Source organism: Salmo salar, chromosome 10, assembly GCF_965601325.2.
Source record: "Salmo salar chromosome 10, fSalSal1, whole genome shotgun sequence".
Classification (NCBI taxonomy): Eukaryota; Metazoa; Chordata; class Actinopteri; order Salmoniformes; family Salmonidae; genus Salmo; species Salmo salar.
In genome coordinates, this window is record NC_138300.1 from 1,605,874 (window position 1) to 1,629,579 (window position 23,706).

Sequence of the window (23,706 nt, forward strand, 5' to 3'; positions counted from 1 at the left end):
GATACTCAGAAGAGACAATATAGCCATATTACCATAAAACGGTTTATATAATAGCCTCAGCTATGGGACTTGCATCCAAATGGTTGTATAAAATGTATTAATAAGGCTAAAGCTATTTGGAATACGTTGAGATGCCATGTACTGATGTTAATGTGATAGAATGTATTTCTGTTCAAAGCATCGGCACGCCCCCCATGGACACAGACAGGACCAGGCGTCATGTGACAAGCCTGTTCTATGTTCACGTATAAAACCCCACCCTGATTTACTTTCTTTAGAACAGCTTACCTCAGAAGAGAGAGCCAAGGTTTGACCACCCAATTCCTCTACTGAAAGTTACCTATACCACGTGGTTAAACTTTTAGACTATCGAGACCGACAGAATAAGAACAAGTCTTTGATATTATTATTAGTCTGCAGCTAGAAATTATATCATTGAACGCGAAGACCAACGAAACATCCATTCTATAACGACATTAATGAATGCCGCTTTGAAAGATCCATTCTAACCGAGAGAGAGAGAACTCTCCAACAGAACAACTCTCCAACAAGGATCCCGACGACACACTGAGCGTAAATATATATTGATTGCAATTGTTCACGAATGAGTGAGCGTTCATGTGCAAAGGGTGAGCATATCAATTGTTAATATTAATGAACTCTGTGTGCCTCCTCAGCTGCCCTTTATGACCCTTTGTTTAACCTCTCTAGGCTAGGCAGGACGAATTCGTCCCACCTACGTAACAGCCACTGCTATCCTGTGGCGCGATTTTCAAAACCTTAAAAATCCTATTACTTCAATTTCTCAAACATATGACTATTTTACAGCCATTTAAAGACAAGACTCTCGTTAATCTAACCACACTGTCCGATTTCAAAAAGGCTTTACAACGAAAGCAAAACATTAGATTATGTCAGCAGAGTACCAAGCCAGAAATAATCAGACACCCATTTTTCAAGCTAGCATATAATGTCACAAAAACCCAGAAGACAGCTAAATGCAGCACTCACCTTTGATGATCTTCATCAGATGACAACCCTAGGACATTATGTTATACAATACATGCATGTTTTGTTCAATCAAGTTCATATTTATATCAAAAAACAGCTTTTTACATTAGCATGTGACGTTCAGAACTAGCATACCCCCCGCAAACTTCCGGGGAATTCGCTAACATTTTACTAAATTACTCACGATAAACGTTCACAAAAAGCATAACAATTATTTTAAGAATTATAGATACAGACCTCCTCTATGCACTCGATATGTCCGATTTTAAAATAGCTTTTTGGTGAAAGCACATTTTGCAATATTCTAAGTACATAGCCCAGGCATCACGGGCTCGCTATTTAGACACCCGGCAAGTTTAGCACTCACCATAATCATATTTACTATTATAAAAGTTTGATTACCTTTTGTTGTCTTCGTCAGAATACACACCCAGGACTGCTACTTCAATAACAAATGTTGGTTTGGTCCAAAATAATCCATCGTTATATCCGAATAGCGGCGTTTTGTTCGTGCGTTCCAGACACTATCCGAAATAGTAAAGAAGTGTCATGCGCATGGCGCAATTCGTGACAATAAAATTCTAAGTATTCCATTACCGTACTTCGAAGCATGTCAACCGCTGTTTAAAATCAATTTTTACGACATTTTTCTCGTAGAAAAGCGATAATATTCCGACAGGGAATCTCCTTTTCGGCAAACAGAGGAAAAAATCCCAAAGGCGGGGGCGGTCGGGGTCACGCGCATAAGCCAGTGTCCCTTGATCGGCCACTTGAGAAAGGCGATAATGTGTTTCAGCCTGGGGCTGGAATGACGACATTCTGTTTTTTCCCGGGCTCTGAGCGCCTATGGACGACGTGGGAAGTGTCACGTTAGAGCAGAGATCCTTAGTAAATGATAGAGATGGAAAAGAAGTTCAACAAATGGTCAGACAGGCCACTTCCTGTAAAGGAATCTCTCAGGTTTTGACCTGCCATTTGAGTTCTGTTATACTCACAGACACCATTCAAACAGTTTTAGAAAATGTAGGGTGTTTTCTATCCATATGTAATAAGTATATGCATATTCTAGTTACTGGGTAGGAGTGGTAACCAGATTAAATCGGGTATGTTTTTTATCCAGCCGTGTCAATGCTGCCCCCTAGCCCTAACAGGTTAACAGGCCGCCATGCCTGTTTAGCCCACTAGGGCACATTACTCTACCAATTCTTTGTGACGATAATTACTGTTTGTATGCTTTCTGTGAATTACTTAGTTTAGTAAATAAATGATTTTAAGACAATTGATGTATGGATGACTTTACTAAAGGCTGGATTCGTGCAGATACAACAATTACGACGTTTGGAATGAGACTGGACGCGAGGTAAAATACACCATTTAAACCAGAAGATAATCGGCCTATGCTATAATATAATATAATATAATATATAATGTTATAATATAGGAAAGTTATATTAGGAAAATTATAACTTTGTAATCTGAATATTTTCCTTGGTGCCCCGATCTCCTAGTGAATTACAATTAAACGATTAATCAGTTTAATCGCGTGATAATAATTACAGGGAGTTATTTTGATAAACATGTCTTCAGTTTAATGGTGCCCCAAAGACACGACACAACTCTCCTTCCCTGAAAATAGATAACAGTAAAACTCCAGCCAACATGTTTAAAACGCTCAAAGGTGACGGCAAAAAAAGGGATACCGGTCTGTAGCTTTTGACGTCAGAGGGGTCGAGTGTTGGTTTCTTGAGGAGGGGAGCGACTCTGGCCATCTTGAACTCAGAGGGGGGACAGCCAGTGGTCAGGGATGAGTTGATAAGGAATGGGAGAAGGTCTGGAGAAGGGAGAAGGGGATGGGGTTGAGGGGGCAGGTTATTGGGCCGCCGCACGTCGCAGGATTTCATCCGGAGATAGAGGGGAGAAAGAGGTCAAGGTATAGAGTAGTTCTCTGTGAGTGGGACCTGTGGATTCAATAGGCTGAGTGAATGAGGAGCGGATGTTGTATGGAGTGAGAGGGGAGAAAGAGGTCAAGGTGTAGAGTAGTACTCTGTGAGTGGGACCAGTGGACTCAATAGGCTGAGTGAACGAGGAGCGGATGTTGTACGGAGTGAGAGGGGAGAAAGAGGTCAAGGTGTAGAGTAGTACTCTGTGAGTGGGACCTGTGGACTCAATAGGCTGAGTGAATGAGGAGCGGATGTTGTATGGAGTGAGAGGGGAGAAAGAGGTCAAGGTGTAGAGTAGTACTCTGTGAGTGGGACCAGTGGACTCAATAGGCTGAGTGAATGAGGAGCGGATGGAGTGAGAAGGGAGAAAGAGGTCAAGGTGTAGAGCAGTACTCTGTGAGTGGGACCTGTGGACTCAATAGGCTGAGTGAAGATATTCCTAGGGTTAGAGGCAGAAGCTTGATATTTATTAGAGTAATAAAAAGTCACTTTACAGAGGAACAGAAGGTAGGGAGGAGGTAGTGAAAGGATGATAGGTTCTCCGGAAGTTTAGTTTTGCTCAACTGCCCACAGCTCTATTCTAAGAGCTTGCAGTTAGTCACTCAGTCACTGAACAGGATGGGAGGGCCGGGCCGGCCGGGAGGAAAGGCAACAGTGAGATTCATAGGATGCGGAGGAAAGTAGGGTCGAAGAGGCAGAATCAGGAGCCAGTAGGGACAGTAGGGAGATGGATTTAACAGAAGGGAAAGATGATAGGATAGAAGAGGAGAGAGTATGGGAGAGAGACAGAGTGAAGATTGCGACAGTGCATGACCATCTGGGTAGGGGCTGAGTGGTTAGGGTTGGAGGAAAGGAGACAGGAAAGGGAACAAAATAGTGATCAGAGACCTGGAGAGGGGCTACAGTGAGATTAGTAGGAGAACAGAGACCTGGAGGGGGGTTACAGTGAGATTAGTAGGAGAACAGAGACCTGGAGGGAGAACAGAGACCTGGAGGGGGGTTACAGTGAGATTAGTGGGAGAACAGAGACCTGGAGGGGGGTCACAGTGAGATTAGTAGGAGAAGAGAGACCTGGAGGGGGGTTGCAGTGAGATTAGTAGGAGAACAGAGACCTGGAGGGGGGTCACAGTGAGATTAGTAGGAGAACAGAGACCTGGAGGGGTGTTACAGTGAGATTAGTAGGAGAACAGAGACCTGGAGGGGGGTTACAGTGAGATTAGTAGGAGAACAGAGACCTGGATGGGGTTACAGTGAGATTAGTAGGAGAACAGAGACCTGGAGGGGGTTACAGTGAGATTAGTAGGAGAACAGAGACCTGGAGGGGGGTTGCAGTGAGATTAGTAGATGAACAGAGACCTGGAGGGGGGTTACAGTGGGATTAGTAGGAGAACAGAGACCTGGAGGGGGTTTACAGTAGATAAACAGCCTGTAGTAAAGATGAGGTCAAGCGTATTGCCTGCCTTGTGAGTTGGAGGAGAGGATGCGGTCAAAAGAGGCAAGGAGGGGAAAGAGGGTTGGAAAAAATTTTTGCAAAGTCAGTCGGTAGGTTGAAGTTGCCAAGTACGAAGAGCGGTGAGCCATCGTCGGGAAATGACCTCATTGAGGAACTCTCCAAGGGCACCTGTTGAGGGATAGATTACAATGTTAAGCTTGAGTGGACAAGTGACAGTGACAGAATGGAATTTAAATGAGGAGATGGAGAAAAGAGAAAATCTCCAGTTAGGAGAAATGAGTAGCCCTGTTCCCCCACCGTGACGACCAGATGCTCTCGGACTAGGAGAGAAAACGTAGTCAGATGAAGAAAGAGCAGCTGGAGTAGCAGTGTTCTCTGGGGTTGATCCATATCTCCGCCAGGGCCAAAAAGTCAAGGGTCTGAAGGGCAGCCTAGGCTGAGTGGAACTCAGCGTTCTTGACCGCAGATCGGCAGTTCCAAACGATGTCAGAGATCCGGAAATTCCACATGGGTTGTGCGTACAGGGTACACTAAAGTAGAACTGTTGTAGCCAAGGGGTAGGAAAGCATCTGTAAAAGTTACAGGGAGAGGAGCGAACAGGGGTATAAAACACACACAGGCTAAGTGTGTTTTGGAGGCTGTGCTCCACAGCACCGTTGATGTAGGTCCCCTAGCTAGTACATCAGTGTTCCTCTGCAGGGATCTACAGAGAGAGAGAGAGAGAGAGAGAGAGAGAGCTCAGAGCATCCGTGCAGAGAACTGCTTCTCCATGGGACAATTATAGTGTCCATGTAGATGTATAAAATTCCTAGTTTGCATCTCAAATGGCACTCTAGTCTCTATATAGGAACCTACTGGCCCTGGTCAAAAGTAGTGCACTATATATAGGGAATAGGGTGCCATAGGGCTCTGGTCTAAAGTAGTGCACTATAAAGAGAATAGGGTGCGATAGGACTATGATCTAAAGTACTGCACTATAAAGGGAATAGGGTGCCATAGGGCTCTGGTCAAAAGTAGTGCACTATAATAAGGGAATAAGGTGCCATAGGGCTATGATCTAAAGTAGTGCACTATAAAGGGAATAGGGTGCCACAGGGCTCTGATCTAAAGTAGTGCACTATAAAGGGAATAGAGTGCCACAGGGCTCTGATCTAAAGTAGTGCACTATAAAAAGGGAATAGGGTTCCATAGGGCTCTGGTCTAAAGTGGTACACTATATAGGGAATACAGTAGTAAGGAAGAGAGAGAATGCATTAATGATTATACACTTGGCTCACTGTGGACATAGAGCCAAATCACACCACCACAGTGGATATAAAAATACTCAATGGACAGATTAATCTAATTTGTAAAGTTACAGACAGAGTTCATAGACATCTTGAAAGAGAGAAACCATTTGTACCAAGCATCTCAAGAATCTAGTTCCACCTGTCCAGGTAGTTGTGGGGCTTGAGTAGGAGTGCTGATATAGAATCTAGTCCCACCTGTCCGGGTAGTAGTGGGGCTTGAGTGGGAGTGCTGATCTAGAATCTAGTCCCCCTCTCTGTCCAGGTAGTAGTGGGGCTTGAGTGGGAGTGCTCATCTATAATCTAGTCCCACCTGTCCGGGTAGTAGTGGGGCTTGAGTGGGAGTGCTGATCTAGAATCTAGTCCCCCTCTCTGTCCAGGTAGTAGTGGGGCTTGAGTGGGAGTGCTCATCTATAATCTAGTCCCACCTGTCCAGGTAGTAGTGGGGCTTGAGTGGGAGTGCTGATCTAGAATCTAGTCCCCCCTGTCCAGGTAGTAGTGGGGCTTGAGTGGGAGTGCTCATCTAGAATCTAGTCCCCACCTGTCCAGGTAGTAGTGGGGCTTGAGTGGAAGTGCTGATCTAGAATCTAGTCCCCCTCTCTGTCCAGGTAGTAGTGGGGCTTGAGTGGAAGTGCTGATCTAGAATCTAGTCCCCACCTGTCCCAGGTAGTAGTGGGGCTTGAGTGGGAGTGCTGATCTAGAATCTAGTCCCCGTCTCTGTCCAGGTAGTAGTGGGGCTTGAGTGGGAGTGCTCATCTAGAATCTAGTCCCACCTGTCCAGGTAGTAGTGGGGCTTGAGTGGAAGTGCTGATCTAGAATCTAGTCCCACCTGTCCAGGTAGTAGTGGGGCTTGAGTGGAAGTGCTGATCTAGAATCTAGTCCCACCTGTCCAGGTAGTAGTGGGGCTTGAGTGGGAGTGCTCATCTAGAATCTAGTCCCACCTGTCCAGGTAGTAGTGGGGCTTGAGTGGGAGTGCTGATCTAGAATCTAGTCCCCCCTGTCCAGGTAGTAGTGGGGCTTGAGTGGGAGTGCTCATCTAGAATCTAGTCCCCACCTGTCCAGGTAGTAGTGGGGCTTGAGTGGAAGTGCTGATCTAGAATCTAGTCCCCCTCTCTGTCCAGGTAGTAGTGGGGCTTGAGTGGAAGTGCTGATCTAGAATCTAGTCCCCCTCTCTGTCCAGGTAGTAGTGGGGCTTGAGTGGGAGTGCTCATCTATAATCTAGTCCCACCTGTCCGGGTAGTAGTGGGGCTTGAGTGGGAGTGCTGATCTAGAATCTAGTCCCCCTCTCTGTCCAGGTAGTAGTGGGGCTTGAGTGGGAGTGCTCATCTATAATCTAGTCCCACCTGTCCAGGTAGTAGTGGGGCTTGAGTGGGAGTGCTGATCTAGAATCTAGTCCCCCTCTCTGTCCAGGTAGTAGTGGGGCTTGAGTGGGAGTGCTCATCTAGAATCTAGTCCCCACCTGTCCAGGTAGTAGTGGGGCTTGAGTGGAAGTGCTGATCTAGAATCTAGTCCCCCTCTCTGTCCAGCTAGTAGTGGGGCTTGAGTGGAAGTGCTGATCTAGAATCTAGTCCCCACCTGTCCCAGGTAGTAGTGGGGCTTGAGTGGGAGTGCTGATCTAGAATCTAGTCCCCGTCTCTGTCCAGGTAGTAGTGGAGCTTGAGTGGGAGTGCTCATCTAGAATCTAGTCCCACCTGTCCAGGTAGTAGTGGGGCTTGAGTGGAAGTGCTGATCTAGAATCTAGTCCCACCTGTCCAGGTAGTAGTGGGGCTTGAGTGGGAGTGCTCATCTAGAATCTAGTTCCACCTGTCCAGGTAGTTGTGGGGCTTGAGTAGGAGTGCTGATATAGAATCTAGTCCCACCTGTCCGGGTAGTAGTGGGGCTTGAGTGGGAGTGCTGATCTAGAATCTAGTCCCCCTCTCTGTCCAGGTAGTAGTGGGGCTTGAGTGGGAGTGCTCATCTATAATCTAGTCCCACCTGTCCGGGTAGTAGTGGGGCTTGAGTGGGAGTGCTGATCTAGAATCTAGTCCCCCTCTCTGTCCAGGTAGTAGTGGGGCTTGAGTGGGAGTGCTCATCTAGAATCTAGTCCCACCTGTCCAGGTAGTAGTGGGGCTTGAGTGGGAGTGCTCATCTAGAATCTAGTCCCCTCTGTCCAGGAAGTAGTAGGGCTTGAGTGGGAGTGCTCATCTAGAATCTAGTCCCCCTCTCTGTCCAGGTAGTAGTGGGACTTGAGTGGGAGTGCTCATCTAGAATCTAGTCCCACCTGTCCAGGTAGTAGTGGGGCTTGAGTGAGTGCTGATCTAGAATCTAGTCCCACCTGTCCAGGTAGTAGTGGGGTTGAGTGGGAGTGCTGATTTAGAATCTAGTCCCACCTGTCCAGGTAATCTTAGTAGTGAGGCTTCCTTTGGATCGCTAATCCTCCTACACCATTTAAACTAGAAACGTCATTCAAACATTAAAAACATGCAGATCGGTCTGGATTGAGTTGCTAGTCTGCAACTTTTTTATATATGTTATACCTGTCACGTCCTGACCAGTGAAAAGTGTCATTTTGCCATAGTAGTATGGTCAGGGCGTGGCAGGGGGGTTGTGTTGGGTGTTTCGGGGTTTTTTTTGGTTCAAGGGGAATTTGTTTTCTATTTCTATGTTTCGTTTTCCATGTTTGGGCCGAGTATGGTTTCCAATCAGAGGCAGGTGTATTTGGTTGTCTCTGATTGGAAGCCATACTTAGGCAGCCTGTTTTCCTTTGGGTTTTGTGGGTTGGTTGCTTTCTGTTTAGTTTGTTAGTATACCTGACAGAACTGTTTGGCTGTTGTTTATTTTTATATATTTTTTTTTGTGTGAAGTGCTTTCATTAAAAGTAAATGATGAGCACTGAACACTCTGCGCCTTGGTCTCTTCAATGCGACGCTTGTGACAATACTTTTTGGTCCTTTGTTTTGGTCCTTGTTTTTCTCCTCCATCCACTTTCATTTCCTCGTCATTCTAAAGGCCCCATTGTGATGTCATCACTTTCAACATTCCATTCACTGGTAATTCAACTAATGCAACTTTGACCAAAAAGTTGGGAGCTCATGAAATCTTCCTCAACTTCTCTGTTAGTCCAATCGGAAATCCCAAAAAATAAATTAAAAAAACATCTGCTGCCAATCAAAAATGACAGCTGTTTGTCAAAATTTTAGAGTGACAAAAAGTAGCTAGCTAACGTCTCTCACGTTTTTTTTCAATGAGCAGCCGTAATGGAGCTGTCGCTATGGATACTCACACACACACACACACACACACCACACACACACACACACACACACACACACACACACAGAGGAGCACATGGGGCACCACAGGCCATAATTATGATGAGGGTGATTTAATTTAGAACAATAGCGTAATGAAGTTGAAGAATTGTGAACACCAAGTAAACAGCTACAAGGAGGCAGCTAAAGGCAAAAGCATGTCGTCTTTCTCCTCAGGATTGTGCTCTGTTCTCTAAATAACTCATCTGGCTAGTTTGCCTGAGTGTAAAGTGAAGGACGGGCTGTACGTTGATCTCGCTGCTCTGATTGGATAGAGCGAAGCTCTCTCGATTCACTTGCTTCATATTTCACTCGATCACTTCTCGTCGCACGTCTGATCATTTAGATTAGTTCTGCCTCCTGTTAGCCCGCTACCATGATAAATCAATAGGCGTGGACGTTTGCTAGCAAGCTGTCAATGTGCATAATATCTAACAAGTGAAGCGAGAGTAGGGAAAGAAGAAGAAACGCTGAGTGGCAGCACACTTGTCCACCCCAGCTGTAAGGTTTTGAGGACAGGACACAGATCCAGTCACACGCAGACACACCTCTGCATGCTGCTCCTAATCTGCAGCATGGTTGGTATTTTTTTACCTAGTCAGGCATAATAAAAACACTTTTATGTTTTCAACTGTCAATTTACAGATACAGTATGATTACGAGTATAGCCAGGTCATTCCCCTAGTAACAACCCAGTAGATTAATCTGATACGTAGGCTAAAGGGGAAGACAATTTTTTTTTTTTTTTTTTTTTTTTTAATGAAAACATATTTCAGTTTTCACACGTAACAACTATAGTTTAGATGTTTTAATTTGAATGAGAGTTCTGAAGCCTTTTCAGTTCAATCAATCAGAATCAGTGATACATAGTTTTTTATCCAACTCTCTGAAAACGGCACAGAAATACCCCTGTGTGTCTCTACTCTTTATGTAGCCATTAGCGATGATGCTAATGATCACCATCTTCTGGTAGAGAAGTAAAAGCTTTCCCATAAACCTTCCTAATTATTAAATGTTAACTATAAAGTAGCGTATGCCTACCTGGCAGAATAATATTGTGATTATTTGCATCAATCCAGTGGCCATTTGTTTTAGCAAACTCTGCAAATCACATGATCGCTACAGAAACGTTGCTAGCCAAACAGCGATCTCTTGCTGGTGCTGCACTGGAATTAAAGCATAACTACACCCTCAAAATTGAAATGTCTTCTATTTTTCCCAGACTTCAAAGGTGATCTTCTGATGTGGTTGAAACGTTGTTGAAAAAAACATGGTCAAATTTTCGAACTTGTAAAACAAAATGGAGAAAATTAAATTTGGGAAAAAACGGAATCAGGCAACATATTTGCTATGCCCAGTTAATTTGTGTCCCCCCCCTCCTCCTTGGCCAGAGGTGCTCTGAGGGAAAGGGTTCTTCCCACTGATTCCCCCTACACCCCCAGAGAGGTCTTCATTAACGTCATTAAAATACGTTGTAAAAAAAAAAATTCTCTGTCTCCGTATTACTAACATTTATTCTGTCATAAAGCCCAGCGACGGGAGGATTGATCCAATCTCTGTCTGTCTGTCTCTCTTTCTCTCTTTCTCTTTCTCTTTCTCTTTCTTTCTCATATGAGGGAAATCTTTCATTTGTATGCAGTCATTCCAGATGACAGGAAGCCTGCACAGGTTGATGTTTATTGGCATGAGTTCCCGAGTGGTGCAGCAGTCTAAGGCAATGCATCTCAGTGCTAGAGGCGTCACTACAGACCCTGGTTTGATTCCAGGCTGTATCACAACCGGCCGTGATTGGACGGTGCACAATTGGCCCCAGCGTCGTCCGGGTTAGGGTTTGGCCGGGGTAGACCGTCATTGTAAATAAGAATTTGTCTTCTTAACTGACTTGCCTAGTTAAAAAATAAAATAAATGAGCCTTGCCCAGGAGGCAGAACTGAGTGATTTCTGCTAGATGGAGCAGCTGCAAAGTCAAAATGAGGTTTAAAATGGATGACTTTGTGGCTGTGCCAGCTAGCGACCACTCTGCAGTGCTACCTCCCAGTACATGATTCATCCCACTAATGCCAACCTGCTAAACCTGCTGTAGAGTGATTTCACACCTACTCCAGCAGAGTAGTAAACCTTCTACTGTAGGGATTCATGTCCCCCATCGTACTAGAATATAAAAATGGCTATTTAATAGTAAGGATTTAATAGTCTTGCAAAGTTTCGTTATTTGATAAGATCCGATTAATTTGAGACGATGGAATAATGGTCTCTGGAGGAATAGGAAGTGGCTTAATGACTTCAAGTTACGCTGGCTTGTCTCAACTTGATTCTCTAAATGTTTTTAAAGCGTTTTATTGAAATGTCGATTTCTTCTGTAAGTCCTGACGTTAACAGGGTTTTATGTCTCGGTGTTTGCTGTTGGTCTCGGTGACATTGGGAATATCCTATGATGAGGACAATTTCTCTCATATAATTGTTTCAGATTATAGTACTGTTTTATTCAGTCCTTTTTCCCACTGGAGGCTCTGAAAGCTGAAAGGTTCAGCGCGCGTGCGCGTGTGTGTGTGTGTGTGTGTGTGTGTGTGTGTGTGTGTGTGTGTCGCAAGCTGATGTGATAGACTAGATACAGTTGAAGTCGAAAGTTTACATACACTTAGGTTGTTAACAAACTATAGTTTTGGCAAGTCGGTTAGGACATCTACTTGGTGCATGACACAAGTCATTTTTCCAACAATTGTTTACAGACAGATTATTTCACTTATAATTCACTGTATCACAATTCCAGTGGGTCAGAAGTTTACATACACTAAGCTGACTGTGCCTTTAAACAGCTTGGAAAATTCCAGAAAATGATGTCATGGCTTTAGAAGCTTCTGGTAGGCTAATTGACATCATTTGAGTCAATTGGAGGTGTACCTGTGGATGTATTTCAAGGCCTACCTTCAAACTCAGTGCCTCTTTGCTTGACATCACAGTAAAATCAAAAGAAATCAGCCAAGACCTCAGAAGAAAAATTGTAGACCTCCACAAGTCTGGTTCTTCCTTGGCAGCAATTTCCAAAAGCCTGAAGATACCACGTTCATCTGTACAAACAATAGTACGTAAGTATAAACACCAAGGGACCACACAGCCGTCATACCGCTCAGGAAGGAGACGCGTCTGTCTCCTAGAGATTAACATAATTTGGTGCGAAAATTGCAAATCAATCCCAGAACAACAGCAAAGGACCTTGTGAAGATGTTGGAGGAAACAGGTAGAGGTCGACCGATTATGATTTTTCAACGCCGGTGCCGATTATTGGAGGGCCAAAAAAGCCGATACCGATTAATCGGACGATTTTGTTTATTTATTTCTAATAATGACAATTACAACAATACTGAATGAACACTTATTTTAACTAATAATACATCATTAAAATCAATTTAGCCTCAAATAAATAATGAAACATGTTCAATTTGGTTTAAATAATGCAAAAACAAAGGGTTGGAGAAGAAAGTAAAAGTGCAATATGTGCCATGTAAAAAAGCTAACGTTTAAGTTCCTTACTCAGAACATGAGAACATATGAAAGCTGGTGGTTCCTTTTACATGAGTCTTCAATATTCCCAGGTAAGATGTTTTAGGTTGTAGATATTATAGGAATTATAGGACTATTTCTCTCTATACGATTTGTATTTCATATACCTTTGACTATTGGATGTTCTTATAGGCACTTTAGTATTGCCAGTGTAACAGTATAGCTTCCGTCCCTCTCCTCGCTCCTACCTGGGCTTGAACCAGGAACACATCGACAACAGCCACCCTCGAAGCAGCGTTACCCATGTAGAGGAAGGGAAAAAACTACTCCAACTCTCAGAGCGAGTGACATTTGAAACGCTATTGGCGCGCACCCCATTTCACATCGGTTACACCAGCCTGATCTTGGGAGTTGATAGGCTTGAAGTCATAAACAGCGCAATGCTTGAAGCATTGCGAAGAGCTGCTGGCAAAATGCATGAAAGTGCTATTTTGAATGAATGCTTACGAGCCTGCTGCTGCCTACCATTGCTCAGTCAGACTGCTCTATCAAATCATAGACTTAATTATAATATAATAACACACAGAAATACGAGCCTTAGGTCATTAATATGGTCGAATCCGGAAACTATAATCTCGAAAACAAAACGTTATTCCTGTTACATTGCACAACCTTCAGTGTTATGTCATAATTATGTAAAATTCTGGCAAATTAGTTCGCAACGAGCCAGGCGACCCAAACTGTTGCATATACACTGACTCTGCGTGCAATGAATGCAAAATGACACAATTTCACCTGGTTAATATTGCCTGCTAACCTGGATTTCTTTTAGCTAAATATGCAGGTTTAAAAATATATACTTGTGTATTGATTTTAAGAAAGGCATTGATGTTTATGGTTGGAGCAACGTGTACCTAAGCCATTATATGCAACGCAGGACAGGCTAGATAAACTAGTAATATCATCAACCATGTGTAGTTAACTAGTGATTATGATTGATTGTTTTTTATAAGATAAGTTTTATGCTAGCTAGCAACTTACCTTAGCTTCTTACTGCATTCGCGTAACCTCGTGGAGTGCAATGTAAAGCAGGTGGTTAGAGCGTTGGGCTAGTTAACCGTAAGGTTGCAAGATTGAATCCCTGAGCTGACAAGGTAAAAATCTGTCGTTCTGCCCCTGAACAAGGCAGTTAACCCACCGTTCCTAGTCTGTCATTGAAAATAAGAATGTGTTCTTAACTGACTTGCCTAGTTAAATAAAGGTCTAAAAAATATATTAAAAAAAAATAAAAATAAAATCGGCGTCCAAAAATACCAATTTCCGATTGTTAAGAAAACGTGAAATCGGCCCTAATTAATCGGCCATTCCGATGAATCGGCCGACCTCTAGAAACAGGTACAAAAGTATCTATCTCCACAGAAAAACGAGTCCTATATCGATATAACCTGAAAGGCCGCTCAGCAAGGAAGAAGCCACTGCTCCAAAACTGCCATAAAAAAGCCAGACTACGGTTTGCAACTGCACATGTGGACAAAGATCGTACTTTTTTGAGAAATTACCTCTGGTCTGATGAAGCAAAAATAGAACTGTTTGGCCATAATGACCATCGTTACGTTTGGAGGAAAAAGGGGGATGCTTGCAAGCTGAAGAACACCATCCCAACCGTGAAGCACGGGGGTGGCAGCATCATGTTGTGGGGGTGCTTTGCTGCAGGAGGGACTGGTGCACTTCACAAAATAGATGACATCATGAGGACGGAAAATGATGTGGATATATTGAAGCAACAGCTCAAGACATCAGTCAGGAAGTTAAAGCTTGGTTGCAAATGGATCTTCCAAATGGACAATGACCCCAAGCAAAATTCCAAAATTGTGGCAAATGGCTTAAGGACAACAAAGTCAAGGTATTGGAGGGGCCATCACAAAGCCCTGACCTCAATCCTATAGAGAATTTGTGGGCAGAACTGAAAAAGCGTGTGTGAGCAAGGAGGCCTACAAACCTGACTCAGTTACACCAGCTCTGTCAGGAGGAATGGGCCAAAATTCACCCAACTTATTGTGGGAAGCTTGTGGAAGGCTACCCGAAATGTTTAACCCAAGTTAAACCATTTAAAGGCAATGCTACCAAATACTAATTGAGTGTATGTATACTTCTGAACCACTGGGAATGCGATGAAAGAAATAAAAGCTAAAATAAATCATTCTCTCTATTATTCGGACATTTCACATTCTTAAAATAAAGTGGTGATCCTAACTGACCTAAAACAGTGAATTTTTACTAGGATTAAATGTCAGGAATTGTGAAAAACTGAGTTGAAATGTATTTGACTGAGGTGTATGTAAACTTCCGACTTCAACTGTAGCTCAGTTGGTAGAGCATGGTGTTTGCAACGCCAGGGTTGTAGGTTTGATTCCCACGGGGGGCCAAGTATGAAAAAAAAACAAAAATGTATGAAATGAAAAAAATGAAATGTACTACTACTGTAAGTCGCTCTGGATAAGAGCGTCTGCTAAATGACTAAAATGTAAATGTACCATATATCCCTATCATCATATAATATGATATGATATGATATAACATGATATGATATAACATGATATGACATAATATGATATGATATAACATAATATGATATGATATAATATGATATGATATAACATGATATGATATAATATCATATGATATGATATAACATGATATGATATATAATGATATAATATGATATCATATGATATATGATATGATATTACATAATATGATAAGATATAATATATTATATGATATAATATAACATGATATGATATAACATGATATGATATAACATGATATAATATAACATGATATGATATGATATAACATTATATGATATGATATAACATGATATAATATAACATGATATAATATAACATGATATGGTATGATGTAATATGATATGATATGATATAATATGATATGATACAATATGATATGATATAATATATGATATAATATGATATAATATGATATAATATAATATGATATGATATAATATGATATGATATAATATGATATGATATAAGATATGTTATGATATAATATGATATGATATAATATGATATGATATGATATAATACGACACGATATACAATATAATATGATACTGTATATGGTATGATATAATATAATAATTCGACATTACATGATATGCATCTCTTGCTCTCTCTGTCGTACCTCTCTCTCTCTCTCTGTCGTACCTCTCTCTCTGTGTGTCTCTGTCGTACCCCTCTCTCTCTGTGTGTCTCTGTCGTACCCCTCTCTCTCTCTGTGTCTCTGTCGTACCCCTCTCTCTCTGTGTCTCTGTCGTACCCCTCTCTCTCTGTGTCTCTGTCGTACCCCTCTCTCTCTGTGTGTCTCTGTCGTACCCCTTTCTCTCTGTGTGTCTCTGTCGTACCCCTCTCTCTCTCTCTGTGTCTCTGTCGTACCCCTCTCTCTCTCTGTGTCTCTGTCGTACCCCTCTCTCTCTCTGTGTCTCTGTCGTACCCCTCTCTCTCTCTGTCGTACCTCTCTCTCTCTCTCTCTGTGTCTCTGTCGTACCTCTCTCTCTCTGTGTCTCTGTCGTACCTCTCTCTCTCTCTCTCTCTCTCTCTCTGTCATACCTCTCTGTCGTACCTCTCTCTCTGTCGTACCTCTCTCTCTCTCTCTAATATAGAACATAATAATATATGCTATTTAGGAGACACTTTTATCCAAAGCGAGTTACAGTCATGAGTGCATATATGTTTTCATGTATAGGTGGCCCTGGGAATCGAACACATTATTCTGGCGTTGCAAGGGCGATGCTCTATATCAACTGAGATACAAACGAGCGCTCTCTCTAACACTTATCTCTCTCCGTCTGTCGCAACTCTCTTTCTCTCTCTGTCGTACCTCAGTCTTTCCCACCTCTTTAAGTATTTAACATTTCTGTTGCGTCTTTCACTTCGAATTGATCAGATTGCCCATATCTTCACTGAGCTGAGCCTTACTAGAATATACAATCTTTGATTTTATACCCGCAACTATCTCAGCAGCAGCCCTGCCATCGCACTCCCTCTAGATATCAACCTCTCCCAGTAACATGATCAGTACCCAGTCAAAACCCTGCATTCTAAACATTACCCAGTCAAAACCCTGCATTCTAAACATTACCCAGTCAAAACCCTGCATTCTAAACATTACCCAGTCAAAACCCTGCATTCTAAACATTACCCCGTCAAAACCCTGCATTCTAAAGATTACCCAGTCAAAACCCTGCATTCTAAAGATTACCCAGTCAAAACCCTGCATTCTAAACATTACCCAGTCAAAACCCCACATTCTAAACATTACCCAGTCAAAACCCTGCATTCTAAACATTACCCAGTCAAAACCCTGCATTCTAAACATTACCCAGTCAAAACCCTGCATTCTAAACGTTACCCAGTCAAAACCCTGCATTCTAAACGTTACCCAGTCAAAACCCTGCATGCTAAACATTACCCAGTCAAAACCATGCATTCTAAACATTACCCAGTCAAAACCCTGCATTCTAAACATTACCCAGTCAAAACCCTGCATTCTAAACATTACCCCGTCAAAACCCTGCATTCTAAAGATTACCCAGTCAAAACCCCGCATTCTAAACATTACCCAGTCAAAACCCCGCATTCTAAACATTACCCAGTCAAAACCCCGCATTCTAAACATTACCCAGTCAAAACCCCGCATTCTAAACATTACCCAGTCAAAACCCTGCATTCTAAACGTTACCCAGTCAAAACCCTGCATTCTAAACGTTACCCAGTCAAAACCCTGCATTCTAAACATTACCCCGTCAAAACCTTGCATTCTAAACATTACCCAGTCAAAACCCTGCATTCTAAACATTACCCAGTCAAAACCCTGCATCCTAAACATTACCCAGCCAAAACCTTGCATCCTAAACATTACCCAGCCAAAACCCTGCATTCTAAACATTACCCAGTCAAAACCCTGCATTCTAAACATTACCCTGTCAAAACCCTGCATTCTAAACATTACCCTGTCAAAACCCTGCATTCTAAACATTACCCTGTCAAAACCCTGCATTCTAAACATTACCCTGTCAAAACCATGCATTCTAAACATTACCCAGTCAAACCCTGCATTCTAAACATAACCCAGTCAAAACCATGCATTCTAAACATTACCCAGTCAAACCCTGCATTCTAAACATAACCCAGTCAAAACCCTGCATTCTAAACATAACCCAGTCAAAACCCTGCATTCTAAACATTACCCAGTCAAAACCTTGCATCCTAAACATTACCCAGTCAAAACCCTGCATTCTAAACATTACCCCGTAAAAACCTTGCATTCTAAACATTACCCCGTCAAAACCCTGCATTCTAAACATTACCCAGTCAAAATCCTGCATTCTAAACATTACCCTGTCAAAACCCTGCATTCTAAACATTACCCTGTCAAAACCTTGCATCCTAAACATTACCCAGTCAAAACCCTGCATTCTAAACATTACCCCGTCAAAACCCTGCATTCTAAACATTACCCAGTCAAAATCCTGCATTCTAAACATTACCCAGTCAAAACCCTGCATTCTAAACATTACCCCGTCAAAATCCTGCATTCTAAACATTACCCAGTCAAAATCCTGCATTCTAAACATTACCCAGTCAAAATCCTGCATTCTAAACATTACCCAGTCAAAACCCTGCATTCTAAACATTACCCCGTCAAAATCCTGCATTCTAAACATTACCCAGTCAAAATCCTGCATTCTAAACATTACCCAGTCAAAATCCTGCATTCTAAACATTACCCTGTCAAAACCCTGCATTCTAAACATTACCCTGTCAAAACCTTGCATCCTAAACATTACCCAGTCAAAACCCTGCATTCTAAACATTACCCCGTCAAAACCCTGCATTCTAAACATTACCCAGTCAAAATCCTGCATTCTAAACATTACCCAGTCAAAACCCTGCATTCTAAACATTACCCAGTCAAAATCCTGCATTCTAAACATTACCCAGTCAAAATCCTGCATTCTAAACATTACCCAGTCAAAATCCTGCATTCTAAACATTACCCAGTCAAAACCCTGCATTCTAAACATTACCCCGTCAAAACCATGCATTATAATTGTTACTACCAGCCTGTGCATTCATTGGCTTGCGGCACTCTCATTGAAAGTTACATGTAGCCCATATCGAATGCATAATGATGAAACATTACAAACATTGATCCTGTTAATAACCAGATAATAACTTTATTGGTAAACCCACAGTGATATTTACATAGTGAAAGTCATGCTATCATTAAGCAAATATTGTTTGCTATTCTTACGCTGCAGTTTACTTACAGAGCGGCGAGACAAAGCGTCTCACTTCCTGGTCGTCCTAACAAGAGAGCAAGTTTCTTCTTCTTCTCTGGTGAGGTTTAACGGCGGTTGGCATCCAATAGGATGCATTACTGACCCCAACTGAACTATAGTAAAGATCCATTACACTTTGTCATACAAAATGGAAAAGGTGAAATTTAATGTGTAACATTTAATTATACATCTATTTTTAATTACCCTACCAACTAACCCTACACTCATTAAGACCCACCACCTATTTGGCGGGTAATCTGGCTAGGCTAGCTATACATTTAGCTGGCTATCTACCTTGAATGGCAATAACAGAAACACTTAACCGCTAAAACATATAGACTCCCGTAGTAATCTACGCAGTGGTGAGAAAAGGATGGAGTCGAATTTATCAAAGAAAGAAAGTGCCAATAGCATGGCTAATCTCATGACGGAGATGAAGGATCCAAGGTACAAAAATTAACCTCTATGGGCTAGGTGGGACGCTAGCGTGCCACCCGTGGTGCACTCCTTCAACAGCAGGTGCATTTCAAGAGCGGCAAATTTGAATCCAAATAAATGTCAAAATTCAAATTTTTCAAACATACAACTATTTTACACCCTTTGAAAGATAAACATCTCCTTAATCTAACCACGTTTTACGATTTCAAAAAGGTTTTACGGCGAAAGCATAAATTTAGAGTATGTTAGGACAGTACATTTACAAGAGTTGTGTGTAATGTTTTGTCAAGTCAAAGACAGGGTCACCAAAACCATAAAACCAGCTAAAATGATGCACTAACCTTTTACAATCTCCATCAGATGACACTCCTAGGACATTATGTTAGACAATGCATGCATTTTTAGTTCTATCAAGTTCATATTTATATCCAAAAACAGCGTTTTACTATGGCATTGATGTTGAGGAAATCGTTTCCCTCCAATAACCGGCAGTCAAGTCAGCGTCACAAATTAAATAATTAAAATTAGAAAACATTGGTAAAATATTATATTGTCATTTAAAGAATTATAGATTTACATCTCTTGAACGCAATCAACTTGCCAGATTTAAAAATAACCTTACTGGGAAATCACACTTTGCAATAATCTGAGCACTGCGCCCAGAAAAATACGCGTTGCGATACAGACTAGACGTCATGTTGGGGAGATCTAAAATCGAAAATACTATGTAAATAATCCATTACCTTTGATTCTCTTCATCAGATGTCACTTCCAGGTATCACAGGTCCATAACGAATGTAGTTTTGTTCAAAAAAGCTCATCATTTATGTCCAAAAATCTCCGTCTTGTTAGCACATGATCTAAGCCAGCCGGACTTCTCGTCATGAACGAGGGGAAAAAATATATTTACGTTCGTTCAAACATGTCAAACGTTGTATAGCATAAATCATTAGGGCCTTTTTTAACCAGAACATGAATAATATTCAAGGTGGACGAATGCATACTCTTTTATAACGTATTGGAACGAGGGTACCCAACATGAACTCGCGCGCCAGGTGTCTAATGGGACATCATCGTTCCATGGCTCTTGTTCGGTCAGATCTCCCTCCAGAAGACTCAAAACACTTTGTAAAGGCTGGTGACATCTAGTGGAAGCAATAGGAAGTGCCAAAATATTCCTCAGCCCCTGTGTTTTTCAATGGGATAGGTTTAAAGGTAATACAACACATCAGGTATCCACTTCCTGTCAGAAAATGTCTCAGGGTTTTGCCTGCCAAATTAGTTCTGTTATACTCACAGACACCATTCAAACAGTTTTAGAAACTTTAGAGTGTTCTCTATCCATATATAATAAGTATATGCATATTCTAGTTACTGGGTAGGATTAGTAACCAGATTAAATCGGGTACATTTTTTTTATCCAGACGTGCAAATGCTGCCCCCTAGCCCTAACAGGTTTTAAACTGAGTATTGAAGGAATGAATAGTAAAAAAGGATAATCATTTAGTTTCAGAGAAAGCCATTCAGGGAATCATTTAGTTTCAGAGAAAGCCATTCAGGATAATCGTTTAGTTTCAGAGAAAGCCATTCAGGATAATCATTTAGTTTCAGGGAAAGCCATTCAGGATAATCATTTAGTTTCAGAGAAAGCCATTCAGGATAATCATTTAGTTTCAGAGAAAGCCATTCAGGATAAATATTTAGTTTCAGAGAAAGCCATTCAGGATAATCATTTAGTTTCAGAGAAAGCCATTCAGGATAATCATTTAGTTTCGGAGAAAGCCATTCAGGATAATCATTTAGTTTCAGAGAAAGCCATTCAGGATAATCATTTAGTTTCAGAGAAAGCCATTCAGGATAATCATTTAGTTTCAGAGAAAGCCATTCAGGATAATCATACAGTTTCAGAGAAAGCCATTCAGGATAATAATTTAGTTTCAAAGAAAGCCATTCAGGATAATCATTTCGTTTCAAAGAAAGCCATTCAGGATAATCATTTCGTTTCAGAGAAAGCCATTCAGGATAATCATTTAGTTTCAGAGAAAGCCATTCAGGATAATCATACAGTTTTGGAGAAAGCCATTCAGGATAATCATTTAGTTTCGGAGAAAGCCATTCAGGATAATCATTTAGTTTCAGAGAAAGCCATTCAGGATAATCATTTAGTTTCGGAGAAAGCCATTCAGGATAATCATTTAGTTTCAGAGAAAGCCATTCAGGATAATCATTTAGTTTCAGAGAAAGCCATTCAGGATAATCATACAGTTTCAGAGAAAGCCATTCAGGATAATCATACAGTTTCAGAGAAAGCCATTCAGGATAATCATTTAGTTTCAAAGAAAGCCATTCAGGATAATCATTTAGTTTCAGAGAAAGCTATTCAGGATAATCATTTAGTTTCAGAGAAAGCCATTCAGGATAATCATTTAGTTTCAGGGAAAGCCATTCAGGATAATCATTTAGTTTCAGAGAAAGCCATTCAGGATAATCATTTAGTTTCAAAGAAAGCCATTCAGGATAATCATTTAGTTTCAGAGAAAGCCATTCAGGATAATCATACCGTTTTGGAGAAAGCCATTCAGGATAATCATTTAGTTTCGGAGAAAGCCATTCAGGATAATCATTTAGTTTCAGAGAAAGCCATTCAGGATAATCATACAGTTTCAGAGAAAGCCATTCAGGATAATCATTTAGTTTCAGAGAAAGCCATTCAGGATAATCATACAGTTTCAGAGAAAGCCATTCAGGATAATCATTTCGTTTCAGAGAAAGCCATTCAGGGTAATCATACAGTTTCAGAGAAAGCCATTCAGGATAATCATACAGTTTCAGAGAAAGCCATTCAGGATAAATCATATAGTTTCAGAGAAAGCCATTCAGGATAATCATTTAGTTTCAGAGAAAGCCATTCAGGGTAATCATACAGTTTCAGAGAAAGCCATTCAGGATAATCATACAGTTTCAGTTTGTAAACTGTCATGGTCAAAACATACAGATTCAATGCTTGTAAAGATGGGGAGAGGTCTGTCCTTAAAATAAAGAGATGCTTTTTTTTGACACCACAATCCAAAAAGCAAGTCCTGCAGGCTCTAGTTTTGTCTTATCTTGATTATTGTCCAGTCGTGTGGTCAAGTGCTGAAAGGGAAAGACCTAGTTAAGCTGCTGCTGGCCCAGAACAGAGCAACACGTCTTGCACTTAATTGTAATCAGAGGGCTGATATAAATACTCTTGGCTAAGAGTTGGGGAGAGACTGACTTATTTTTATTTAAAAAAATTCATTGTTTGCATAGTCAACTTACACACAGTTCTGACACACACACTTATGCCACCAGGGGTCTTTTCACAGTCCCCAGGTCCAGAACAAATTCAAGAAAGTGTACAGTATTTTATAGAGACATTACTGCATGGAACTTCCTTCCATTTGATATTGCTCAAGTGAACAACAAACCTGGTTTAAAAAAAACAGATAAAGCAACACCTCTCCCCTATTTGACCTAGATAGTTTGTTTGCATGTATTGATATGTAGGCTAGGTGTGGCTTTTGTAAAAAAAATTAAAAAAATAATAATAATACAAACATGAAACATGACATAATACAGAACATTAATAGACAAGAACAGCTCAAGGACAGAACTACACACACACACATATATATATATATATATATGTGTTCTGTATTATGTCATGTTTCATGTTTTGTGTGGATCCCAGGAAGAGTAGCTTTTGCAACAGCTAATAGGGATCCTATTAAAATACCAAATACCTCCTCTCCTCTGCTCTCCTCTCATCGGAGCACTCAGCCACGTAATCTGGGTTACAGCTACTAAAAGCTGATCTGATTGTCTGCATACCTGTTCGGGTTGTCTGCATGCCTGTAAGCTGAGTTGCCTGGGTATTTCACCATATAGTGGTAAACAAGGATTATACGATTGTAAATCCACAGGGTAGGAATGCTGGACCAGAAGGTAATTTAAATCTTATGCTGTCATTGGTGGAAAATCACTGTAACTCTTGTATTCTGAGGAAGTGTGGTTTACTTTTCAAGTAATCTCTGATCACGTTTCATCAGGCTGTGTTCCCCTGTTAATGCTGCCTCAGGCTGTCCTCAGTGTCTTACTGTTAGACTGGCCAAAGGAGGTCCTGGCAGTCAGTAAAAGGTTTAAGGAGGTTTTTAGGAGGTCCTGGCAGTCAGTAGAAGGTTTAAAGTGGTCCTGGCAGTCTATAGAAGGTTTTCATTATTTTCTATGAGCTCCCCTCCCCAGCCAGCCTCCTACTACCCTCCCCTCCCCTCCCCAGCCAGCCAGCCTCCTTCTCCCCTCCCCAGCCAGCCAGCCTCCTTCTCCCCTCCCCAGCCAGCCTCCTTCTCCCCTCCCCAGCCAGCCTCCTTCTCCCCTCCCCTCCCCAGCCAGCCTCCTT

At 41.6% G+C, this 23,706-nt stretch overlaps 1 protein-coding gene across 1 annotated transcript in view; it reads left to right on the plus strand.

The window, feature by feature from the left end:
- Positions 1 to 23,706, plus strand: part of LOC106613408 (gamma-aminobutyric acid receptor subunit gamma-3-like) — a 225,088-nt gene that overhangs the window by 2,740 nt on the left and 198,642 nt on the right. The window lies entirely within an intron of this gene.